This window comes from Mytilus californianus, unplaced genomic scaffold (genome assembly GCF_021869535.1).
Source record: "Mytilus californianus isolate M0D057914Y unplaced genomic scaffold, xbMytCali1.0.p SCAF_3, whole genome shotgun sequence".
Lineage (NCBI taxonomy): Eukaryota > Metazoa > Mollusca > Bivalvia > Mytilida > Mytilidae > Mytilus > Mytilus californianus.
In genome coordinates, this window is record NW_026262679.1 from 33,909,853 (window position 1) to 33,922,434 (window position 12,582).

Sequence of the window (12,582 nt, forward strand, 5' to 3'; positions counted from 1 at the left end):
ATTGGCCTTTATAGTCAATTTTTAACCATTTTTCGTAAATTTTTGTAATCTTTTAAAAAAAATCTTCTCCTCTGAAACTACTTGGCCAAATTTAATCAAACTTGGCCACAATCATCATTGGGGTATCTAGTTTAAAAAATGTGTCCAGTGACCCGGCCAACCAACCAAGATGGCTGCCATGGCTAAAAATAGAACATAGGGGTAAAATGTAGATTTTGGCTTATATCTCTGAAACCAAAGCATTTAGAGCAAATCTAATGGAATAAAATTGTTCATTAGGTCAAGATCTATCTGCCCTGAAATTTTCAGATCAATCAGGCAACACGTTGTTGGGTTGCTGCCCCTGAATTGGTCATTTTAAGAAAATTTTGCAGCTTATGGTTATTATCTTGAATATTATTATAGATAGAGATAAACTGGAAACGGCAATAATGTACAGCAAAGTAAGATCTACAAAAAAGTCAACATGATCAAAATTGTCAATTGTCCCCTTAAGGAGTTATTGCCCTTTATAGTCAATTTTTTACAATTTTCATAAATTTTGTAAATTTTTGTAAATTTTTACATAATATTTTCCACTGTAACTACTGGGCCAAGTTCATTATAGATAAATATAATAGTAAGGAGCAAGAATGTTCAGTAAAGTAAGATCTACAAACACATCACCATCACCGAAACACAATTTTGTCATGAATCCATCTGTGTCCTTTGTTTGATATGCACATAGACCAAGGTGAGCGACACAGGCTCTTTAGAGCCTCTAGTTATTAATTGTTATTGGATTTGAACTAGCTGTCAGTAACTACGAGTACTCTCAGATCTGTACTTAGTGTCCTTTTTGTTGTTAGGGATGAGGGATGAATAAATACCCTGCCATGTCAGGTCTGGTTTTTTGTTTGATTGTTCTGCTTTGTATCGATCTGATGAGTTAAGCCTTTTTCAACTGATTTTTATAGTTTTTTTATCGTGTTGTTCTATTACACCACTGTCCCAGGTTAGGGGAGGTTTGAGTGCTCACAAACATGTTTAACCCCGCCACATTCTTTATGTTCCTGTCCCAAGTCAGGAGCCTGTATTTCAGAGGTTGTCGTTGGTTCATGTCGGTCATATTTATTTGTTTTTCGTAAATTGTTCTGTCATAAATTTGGCCGTTAGTTTTCTCAATTGAATTGTTTCATATTTTATATGTCGTGGCCTTTTATAGCCGACTAAGGTATGGGTTTTTCTCCTTGTTGAAGGCTGTACGATTGCCTATAATTGCTTACTCTACTTCATTTGAACTTTGGTGGATAGTTGTCTCATTGGCAATCATACCTCATCTCCTTATTTTTATATTAGCAGTCTGAAACAGATCACAGCGTTCATACAGCCGTAGCATTTGTCAACGATTTATGGAACTGTCGAGGTCTAATATGAGAGCTTCTTTTCATTTTCACCTTTTGATTTTTTGTCTTTTGGAAAGTCACCTAGAAGAAAGCGAAATGTATTTATGCTGAGTTATGTGATGTGTGATACTTTCTCTAAAAAAGATCAGCAGTTTTCATGAGGGAAAATGGCATTCACAGTACGCTTCAACTCACCACAGATGTGCACTCGTAGCTACCCGTATATTCTTAGACAAAACAATTACACTATGTTCACTCTTACATCCTAACAAGTTCAACAAGTGATAAAACTAAACGCTTAAAAAACTACCTTATCCTTATATTCGGTTGAATCTGATGTTTTTTTCCACAGGCACTTGTCTCAGAAAAAAATTCCTATATACCTTAATATAACACAAGGAACTTAACTCGCATTTTTGAAAAAAAGTCACCCGGTCGCGAAATTCCGTTATTTGCCGATTTCTCTGTTGTCAACCCCACTAAAACTTGATATGCCGTAAATCTAAATTGATTTATCTACACAATGGTGTAGAACACGCCTACCTTTGTTGTAGGAATCATCCGTAGCAGGCCTACCCAAGTATGTCAACCGTAATTATTTCGTCTACCTACACTCGATTGGAAACATAACCTTTTGATTATAACTATCAATTCCGCTTTTCAGATGTGTTTTCAAAACGTTTGAATGCACTGTCAATGATCGCCTTGTTTGGTTCCTTGAATTAAATGAGTTATTAGCAATTAAAGTTTATCGACAGTTGTAGGTATTCCTATGGGCACCAATTGCGCCCCTTTTATAACAGACTTGTTCTTGTACTGTTATGAATCACAGTTTATGACTAAACTCATTAAAGACCTGTCTAAATTGCATTTAATTGATAAATTCCACAACATTTACCGTTATCTTGATGATATTTTTTTCGTTAAATAATCAAGAATTTTCTAAATATACTGCCAAAATTTACCCAAAAGGAAATTATTTTAAATAAATCAATTATAAACGGTAATAACTGTCCTTTTCTCGATTTAGATATTTCAGTTTTACACGGGAAACTTTACACAAATAATTAACGACAAAACGAAAGGGACAAATTTTCCTGTTTTGGACGGTGATGTTCCTTTGGCACCATCTTATGGTGTTTATACATATTATATACTCGTTCGTTATGTCCGTGTCTTTTGTGACGTTTTGGTTTTCAATTAACGTTATCATCTATGAATTACTGGTAAATCATTAAGTCAGGGATTTCGTTACCATAAAGTACTTAAAACCTTTACTAAATTCTTCCATAGATACAAATATTTGCAAGTTTAATTGTATCTGTAGAAAACTTATTTCAAACGGGATAGCACATCCTAATTTTTACATAGATGTTGTTACCGAGCCCGAAAATTCAGATACGATGCGGGTAAACTAATCAATCATTTAAATAAACTTATTTTAAAAGGTTTCTAATTAAGTAATTCAACACTGTAATTAAATCTTTGAATATTGTTTTTATTGGTATTGATATTGATTTTGTTATCAGTAAATAAAAATTAAACTAAATATTATTTTTATATACATATACACGTCATGGTTCTACAATCTGTCGATACCTGTTTCTTGGCATTGCACAAGGTCATATTTTCTCTGACTGTTAATGGCGTCTTTACACTTAATCTATTGGATGCTGGATTGTAATTTTAGTCTTAGATGCATGAGTTTTTATTAGTTGTTATTGGCTTTGAACTAGCTGTCAGTAACTGCGAGTACTCTCAGGTCTCTACTTAGTATCTTTTTGTTGTAGGGATGTATAAATACCCTGCCACGTCCGATCTGTGTTTTGTTATGTGTCTTTCTGCTGTGTATCATTCTGATGAGTTAAGCCCTTTCAACTGATTTTTTTAGTTTGTTCTTATGTTGTACTGTTACACCATTGTCCCCTGTTAGGGAAGGATTGGCGTCTTCAAAGTGTTTAACCCCGCCACATAAAGTATGTGCCTGTCCCAAGTCAGGAACCTGTAATTCAGTGGTAGTCTTTTGTTGCTGTATATCATATTTGTTTTTCGTTCATTATTTTGTACATAAATCAGGCCGTTATTTTTCTCGTTTGAATAGTTTTACATTTGTCTTTACGAGGCCTTTTACATCTAACTATGTGGTATGGGTTTTGCTCATTGTTGAACGCCGTACGGTGACCTATAGTTGTTAACTTCTATGTCATTTGTGGAGAGTTGTCTCATTGATAATCATACCACGTCTTCTTATTTTTATATGTGATGCGTACTCTTGATTGGTTGAATTTTCTATCAGGATCAGCTTCTCAAAAATGAACGGAATGAATGACACTCTCCCTATTGAAGACATATGATTCAAAGATTCTATTTAGAGTGGAAAAGGCGACGTGTTTATACATCTTACAGATCCAATTGGACACCCTTATTTAGCATGGGTTCCAATAGGAAAAGTCCAGGTGACCATATTTATATAACCAAGTAATTTCTTGGGATTTTATTTATTGTGAAAGACATCGAGGAGTGTTTTAAAAGAGTATGCATGAATATTATTACCACCTAAGAAATATTTCATCTTTTTTGTTTTTACCTTCATTTTAAAGATATCCCAAACTTTCTCATTATGGTATGGGCGTCAAGTTAGATCCTTACGATTACTTAAGGATCTCATAGACTGCACACGTATCCTCTGAGCTTGAGATACGAATCTCTCTAATATTGTCATTTGTACATGTAGAATATTTATTAAATCTTCGTTCATCCTTTTTATGGGCTTGAATAGCTTAATCGCAGTCATCTGAAAACCAGAGAGCTATTTTTCTTCTAATTTAAATGGGTCGTAATCACACATTTCTTCTCTGATTATACATTTTAATATTGCAAGTTGTCTTATGTTGAACAATCTGTGATCAATAAATGTCAAACAGTACTGTAATTACATATCCTAACTGATATCGAATTCTATTTTTTGGTCCTACATATAAGCAGTCTGTACAGCTTGATAAATGACATTATGCTGTGATTGTTAAAGAATAAACAATGTGTGCCAGGAAGAAGTGCTTGCAGCATGATCTTTATTTTTTAACTAAACTGAATCGATATAACCCACCAGAAAAAAACACAAGAAATAACAGAAAAAGGGAAAGTTATTTCACCCACAGGTAGCAATTTCAACAATACAGAACCTAAAACATCGGATTAAAACTAATATTCTAATGCATTTCGTTTAGAACATTAATTCTCACTGGACGTTGACAAATATTTTGAAGGGTTTGATTCCAAGTTCTACCAGTCCGTAACTAAGGAAAGCCACCATTTTGAATAACGAATATTTAGTTTGTAATTTCTCAAAACATTAACAAAAGAGGAACATTTTGTGCCTCAAAATATTCTTTTCGTCAATATTTTAAGCATTCAGAAGCGTATAAATATGTATAGTGTTTATGTTTGACATCGGGAGTATACCTATGACGTCACATTGTTAATTTGCCGAAGACGATGTAACAGTTTCGCGGACTTTTTTATTTATGGCATTTTAAAAACAAAATATTTACTAAAATGGAATTTATTTTGATATGTGGCATTAGAATTGAAATACATACTCCGCTACGTGTCACTAAGTAAACTCAATTTGTGATAGTAAAATCTACGTTTACGAAGGTCAAGCTTAAAATACAAAACAGTTATCTCCTTAAGTAACTGAATAATATTTCATGTATCATATATCAAATCAAATGAAATGGAACAGATGATGCTACTCGCACAATATTGCGACATAAAAGTACTATAATGTCATCAGTCAAGGTCTTTAGGTGAAAAGAATCAAGATAATAAAAGAAAAACACAAAAGGACCTCATGAACTCCAAAAGGGTAAAAAAAAACAGTGTTTGAAGGGTTTTACAGATTGCACTTTTGTAAATATAGACAATGCAATTTCCCATAGGAACTTTTACGGCAAAGACTGTGCCACTTTTACTATGAAGTTTCGTAAAAAATTATATCCTAGAATGGAAATTTCTTATGCACTTCTTTTTTTTCAAAGGTAAAAACATAGGGCGGTGCGGCATATTTTCAACATTTAAATGCCTCAAACGTCTAAGAGTTTAAACTTATACTAAAATTCTGTACTACCCCTCCCGTTGTGTCTTCCTCAGAATTCAATTTGGTCGCTATCCATGTGTATTTATACTGGTAACATTTCCAAGTTATGTCTCTATGAGATGAAGCATAAAGATCATATCTGGGAACCAGTACGTAAACAAAACAAAATATCTATGAATATCATATATATCCCCAAAAGAGGCGTGGTTTGTGAAACAGCTTTATTTACAAAGTGCAACCTACAGTCATTAACATTGTGAGTATGATTATCCTATTCAAACTCAGAAATCAACCGATGAAAATACTGGATTTGCTGTTTCTAATACAAATTTCGAACTCCGTGTACTGAGTAAAGTTTTATTACCGAAAGAACAGGAGCGCTCTCTCGACAGGTTATCAAAATTCTAAGAAGGAAAAGCAAACATGTCTCAGCACACAAACCACCTAACAGAAAATGTATAATCAACACCAACTCAATCAAAAGAAGGGAAAACTTTAGGTTCTACGGAAGTGTCAGCAGTTCATATTCTTATATGTTTGCCCATTTCAAGTGATGATATGTTGGCAAAGGTATGGAATATTGATTTGTTGTTGTTGTTTGACTAACGTGCAATTGCCAATATTTTATGCAGCAGATGGAAAGGAAAAGACAAGAGCTATATATTAAACTATGTCGGCTGATTAAAGGAAACAAATAACCACGTGAAGCTATATAAAACAATACTTTTGAATATCCTTTTAGGTGCGAATATATGATACATAAGAAGCCACCATCTCAACATTTTTTATGTTTATAATGACATTTGTAACATATTTAGAATAAACATACACAAGAGTAACACTCATTAAAGTTGCATGTGTTAATTTCGTTATACCGGTAGGCAATATCATTTGTATATTTTTCCAGCATCAAGTCAATTTAATATCTTTAATATCAATAAACACATTATTTAAAAATTTGCGGTTTGGTTGGGATCTTGCTTAAACACATTGGCAACACTAATAGTAGTTGAAATGTCAGACAGTTATTAAAAGTCGAACCAATCGAACGTCAAATCTTAACTAATGCTAATAATCATAAACATGCTTCCAAAAGATGTGATTGGATTCGTGGATCAGGTACACGTTCATCGAAATATACCCGTCAGTTTGATTGTGTTCTTTCGGTAGCATTTTTACAATAGGTCAAATTTCTTATATTATTTATTCTGCAGAAAAAAAAAATGTTAAAACTCTATATAACATGTCTAGGTTGTGACCAAGGTCAACCGAATGGGTAATCTTCGAAAAGTATTGGATGATAAGAGGGGAATGAAATACAGTGGTTATTATTACTCTTATTTTTTAGCCAGTTCCATGCTGTAGATTTTCGTGGGAAGATGTTCTTAATCTAATTTCTACGTTTTTCTGTGTCTTCATAAAATTTCTTCATAGGGCATGAAGTTGGTCAATCATTAATTTTCAATACAAATAATAATTCCTTTTCATTCTGGTGTTGTTTGTGTAATTCCCCGGAGCTTAAAAAGACATTATTTTATTTTCCTACCTGTATGATGATACTATGCCCTACTAACAAAACTTTAAAACATTTAACTTCCTGCTGCTTTAAAAAATCAAATGCCTAAAGCAACTTTCCTTTGCATATTTAATTATTAATACTCACAATTTAACTCGGATTATTTGTAAATACATTGTACTTTTAAGAATAAAACAAAAAATATCATTTTGTTATAAGTAAAACAATATTTTTGAAGTTGAACAATTTCATTAAACAAATTATAAACGAAATATTATTTCTGTTTCTTAGATATCAGCAGAAATATCGATTCAATTATTAGCCTAATATAGCCTCAGTAGAGTTTATTCTATATAAAACCTTGTTCACAGAACACTCAAAACAAGGAAATATAATAAGAGTTAAAAAAAATCTTTTTCTTAAATAAAATATGTTTCAAATCAAAATTCACATATTGATTAAAATGTGACATGTATTAATAAATTCACATCAAATAAAAGCATTGTATGATTTAAACAAAAGACTAGGTCTGTTCCTCATCAATTATTCATGAATTCACCAAAAGCAGATTCGATTTAATAAGTGAAAATCTGTTTGTCATACATAAGTAAAAATTGAAAATTCGAGAGTGCATCTTATTACAAATGGATAGCAAGAAACCACTGAATAGTATGTTGATTCATTAAAATCATATTCACCCGTCTGACATATTTCAGGCTTCAATGGTTACCTTCAGTTCGGATTATGCTTTATATATTATAAATAATGAATGTTAACTCGGCAGTATTTGTTATTTTTTAATTGAACTAATGAAAAATCTGACATAGTTGAAACATTCGTACTAAATTTGACCTTCAATTTCACGTAGTCTATAGTTATCGTTATTTTTCTCTTCTTGCACAATTATTCATTCACGTCTCTACGATTTTTGACAATTGAAATCCAAATGATAAATTGAAATTCAATAATTGTAAAAAAATAAAAACCCCAATAAAACTGCCTAAACTGATATTTGAAACACACAATAGGCACGAATAAAAGAAGAGGCAATATGGACCATAGCCCATTCACCTATCGATTTATTGAACAACTTGCTAGTTGTTTAAAAAGCAATATGGTAAAAGCTTTTTTAAATACCGACGAAGGAATAACATTTAAAAACTAATGATGTAAATTAGTTGTATACATGCCGAGCATGATTCTGGCAAATGTCTTTTGCTACCTCCGTTGCTTATGGATTTCACTATCAAAGACTCACAACTCATTCTGCACAGCCCACTTCAGTGTTTATATCGGATAGCTGAAATCAATGACAAATGAAACTGTGCTTTTCAAAATATGTGATTTTTATTGTATTAGTTCAACCCCACCATACCGCTTTACCAATAGCAATTCTTGGATCATTCGAAGTGACCAATATTGTATCAACTTTACATTTTGTCTGTAAAAAAATCATTTTATCAAAAGAGAGGCTAGATTGCAATTGCATTAGGAGCAGACAGTGCAATAAGATTATTTAAAATAATATCACTTGATATACTCCCAAGACATAACTGGTACTTTCTACAATCGACAAATCAAATTTCAGTATAGTTAACTATCAATATATGTATGTTGGAAATACAGTCTGCAGCAATCATTTGGTGATCTCTTTCCATTTCAAGTCATAAATTACTGTTTATCCTGAACAAGTTAAGTGTTACCAGTCATCAACTATGCGTAACCCCTGCTCAACTGCTGTAAAACCAACCAGAGGTGAGCTACTGCAAAAATAATTCTTGTTGTTGAAGATTTGTCTGTTTAGAATGCGTATGTCTTATTAAGGGGATTATTTTATTTTTCTGAACAGAAGTCCGAACGCCTAGGCAAAAAAATAGTTGAAGGTTTCCTCACCGATCCTAATTTTGAGTTTCTTACCTAACCATTTTAAGAGGATATCTTGAAAATCGTTTGACCAACTTACCGTGTACGGATATCGCTTACTTATATGATCAAGAAACAAAAAAAGGAAACAGTTTATTACATCACGTAAATCGCCGTTACTTTGTTTATTGAAGGTAGACACCACTAATTCAGTGCATTATTGATTTCTCTGTTTAAATTCTACAATTCGGAAGAACAAAAACCGATATTTCTAATCTGTGAAACGGGCAAAATATATTTTCTTATTTCAATTGCGATAACCAAATAACGAGGATGGAAACAACAACAGGTCACAGCACGACCTTCCCCATTGAGCAAAACACATAATGTATAGTAAGCTTTTAAAGGCGACGACGAGACAAAATTTGAAACAATTCAAAATAATAAGCTAATGACCTGATTTATGAAAAAAAAAAAACGATAACAGAATAGCACATATGACAGCAACAAACGCAAACACTGTATTACAGGCTACTGGGTCGAAACAGGCATACCCGGTATTCTGAATTTGGAAGGATTGATTAATGTTTGTGGGCGCTCATCCCCTTTAACATGGGATTTTAAGTGTTCTATCAGTTAATGGAAGTTTGTTCAAAGACAATTTCAACTAATAAAAAACTATGTTTCTCCATTATAAAATATCAACCAGTACATATCCAACGGCTTTAGTATAAAGACTTCAATTAACTGTCTGAGAAAAACATGACCTTGTGCAATGCTTAAATATAAGTATCAACAAAATGAGGTACCAGTGATCATAGCTGTATAGCAAATATACTTTTTATATGTTGATTTATTAAAAAAAGAAAACAATGTGGGTACCGATAACGACATCTTACAACCTGTACAGTGTTAAATCTTTAAAGACTACGTTTATTCAAAGGGTCATGTTTACATACACATGAAACTATACACAACATTGCCGAAGAAAGGATGGGAATTCACGTTTGTAATATGGTTTCTTCCGTTACAGCTTAACTTTAATATAAAATCTTTGTATCTATGATAGAATAAGATAAAGGTTGAAAGTTATGTATGATAATGAAATCAATGACTTAACAATTTATTGGTTATACACATATTACGTTCATTTAAATCTTAGACATCACTACAGAAACGGACATGGATATCGATCACTTGGTCAGATTGGGCCACAGAAATTCACCCTATAAAAAAAAAAAAATTTAGAGAACACAAAACTCGTCTCTCTTGTCGTAGTTTTCTGTATAGAGTTTTCCGTATAAAACTGATATATCCAAATCTAGAATGGAATAAATGGTGCTGTTTATATGAGATGTATTTGAAATCAGTCCATTGAATAAATTTCGCAGTATGATTTAGGAATTAATCATTATTCAAAGCAAAAATTTCATCGACGTTACGGTGTATTAAATGTATTTAATGAAGGCAAAAGTAGTGCACCGATGTTCAAATCTAACGAATCGAGTAAAAGGACAAATCTAGGTACCAAGTCAAATCTGAGGGAATCGCATGAACTCTAAAAGGAGCGAGACTAGGTGCCACAGGGTAAGCGTCTCCAGCTATGCATGCATCACCCGCCATGTGAACACACAATCGGGAATTTAAGACGGATCTGTACCTGATTTTGCACATTACAAACAGATACATGTCTGTTATTTAAGGGTCACTATTGGCCATGTTGTACATAGAAATACCTACAATCTGTTGATAAACTTTATAGTGAAAGAAGTTGTGAAGGGAACAAATAACAACTTTAAGGTGTTAAGGTGGCTGGAGGAAAAAAAGGGGGGGGGGTTAAATATAGAATATAAGATTTTGTTAATTTTTTTATAAATGAATTTTATCATGTGTTTAATGGAAAAATAGAATAAAAAAATGAGTTCAAAGTCTATTAAACAAAAATTGAATGGTTAAAGTTGACTGGTTTTCAGAGTTTTTTTGTTCAAGATTACAATAGAAATGATAAGGGAAATGAATGCAAAGCTAGTTTTATTGAAGAATTTCACATGAAACTAAATAGTGGATTCTTTTATGTTTGTGTTTTTTCCGTTGCTTTAATAGTCTTTTTAAGAAATCAAAAATAAAATTAACAGATCATCGTCTAGTTAAGACAAAAAATGTACATCATTAAAAATAATGGGCATATTTTTTTTCAAAAAATGAGATAACTCTGTCTTTTACACATTTAGCAAAATAGAGGCGATGATACCAAAGGGACATCCAAACTCATAAGTCGAAAATAAACTGACAATGCCACGGCTAAAAAAGAAAAAGACAAGCAGACAATCAACATTCTTTTTGTGCTCACCATATTTTGGGGCCATATATAAATAGACAAGGTTATAAAGACTTGCTTTACTTTATATACTTGTAAGACCATATATAATATATATAACATTTTAGAATAAGGTCACTTGATTTGCATATTGGTTGCAATGGCAACAAGCAGTGAAAGTGGAAAATCCCTAGTTTTGGCCAATTTTAATTTTCAGTTAGAATTTAAGATCATTCAAATTAAAAAAAATGTGCACAGTATCTATAATAATAATAATAATAACTGGTATGTTTGTTTTAAGAACCTGCATATTTATATGCCCTGTGAAATTTCTGGGACACATAGTACTTAGTTGTCTGCCCTTTGTCTTGCCAAATACCATTGGTTTCAGTTCATAATTTCAGTATCTCTGAATACCTGTTTTGTTCTAGCCAGTTATTCATTGGTGTTCGTTTGGTGCTGTACATCATATTTGTTTTCCGTTAATGTTTTGTGCATAAATCAGGTTGTCAGTTTTTATTGTTCGAAATGTTTTACCTTTGCCATTTCGTAGCCTTTTATAGCATTGCTATGCGGTATAGGTTTTGTTTCACGTTGAAGGCCGTACGGTGACCTATAGTTGTTAACGTGTGTCATATGGTCTCTGGTGGAAAGTTGTCTCAATGGCAATCATACCGCATCATCTTATTTTTATATATATTTGAATTTTAGACAGAAATCTGACAAATGTAACACAGCTTCTATTTTGGTTGTAAAATGGACTAGAAGAGGAGTCATTTAAACTAAGTTGGAATTTTTCATTCATTCCATAGTACTGTTGTTGATGTATAAAATGAATACTTGAAATAGTTGAACATGATATACCAGCAATTCAAAACACATTATCCACCACAACACTACTACTACCAAGATAAGTTTCTGAAAAAATGGGGCCTAATGCACAATTTTACCGGATAGGAATGTACGTACGTACTGACAAGGGTAAATCTTTATAACCCCTCCATAATTGAACCATTCTTACACCCTCAACTGAGCACAAATATATATATTATCATTTTATATAGTGTTATAACAAAAATTTTAAAATAATCTAAATTTCATTTCCTTGACCTATTTGGTCATGTGGACTGAAATGATAAATTATATAGCAAGAAAATATCATCTTCTTACTGTTGGGCTCGCCTTCAAAAATCCTTAGTGAGAACCCTATTTTTAAAAGCATTAATCTATTGAAATAGAAAATTTTGTTGTGTACAATACTGTTTGCGTTTGCGTAATTAGTGACACAAGGATCCAATATTATACAGATAAAGGCAACAGTAGTATACCGGTGTTCAAAAGTCATAAATCGATTGAGAGAAAACAAATCCGGGTTACAAACTCAAACGGACTGAAACACATC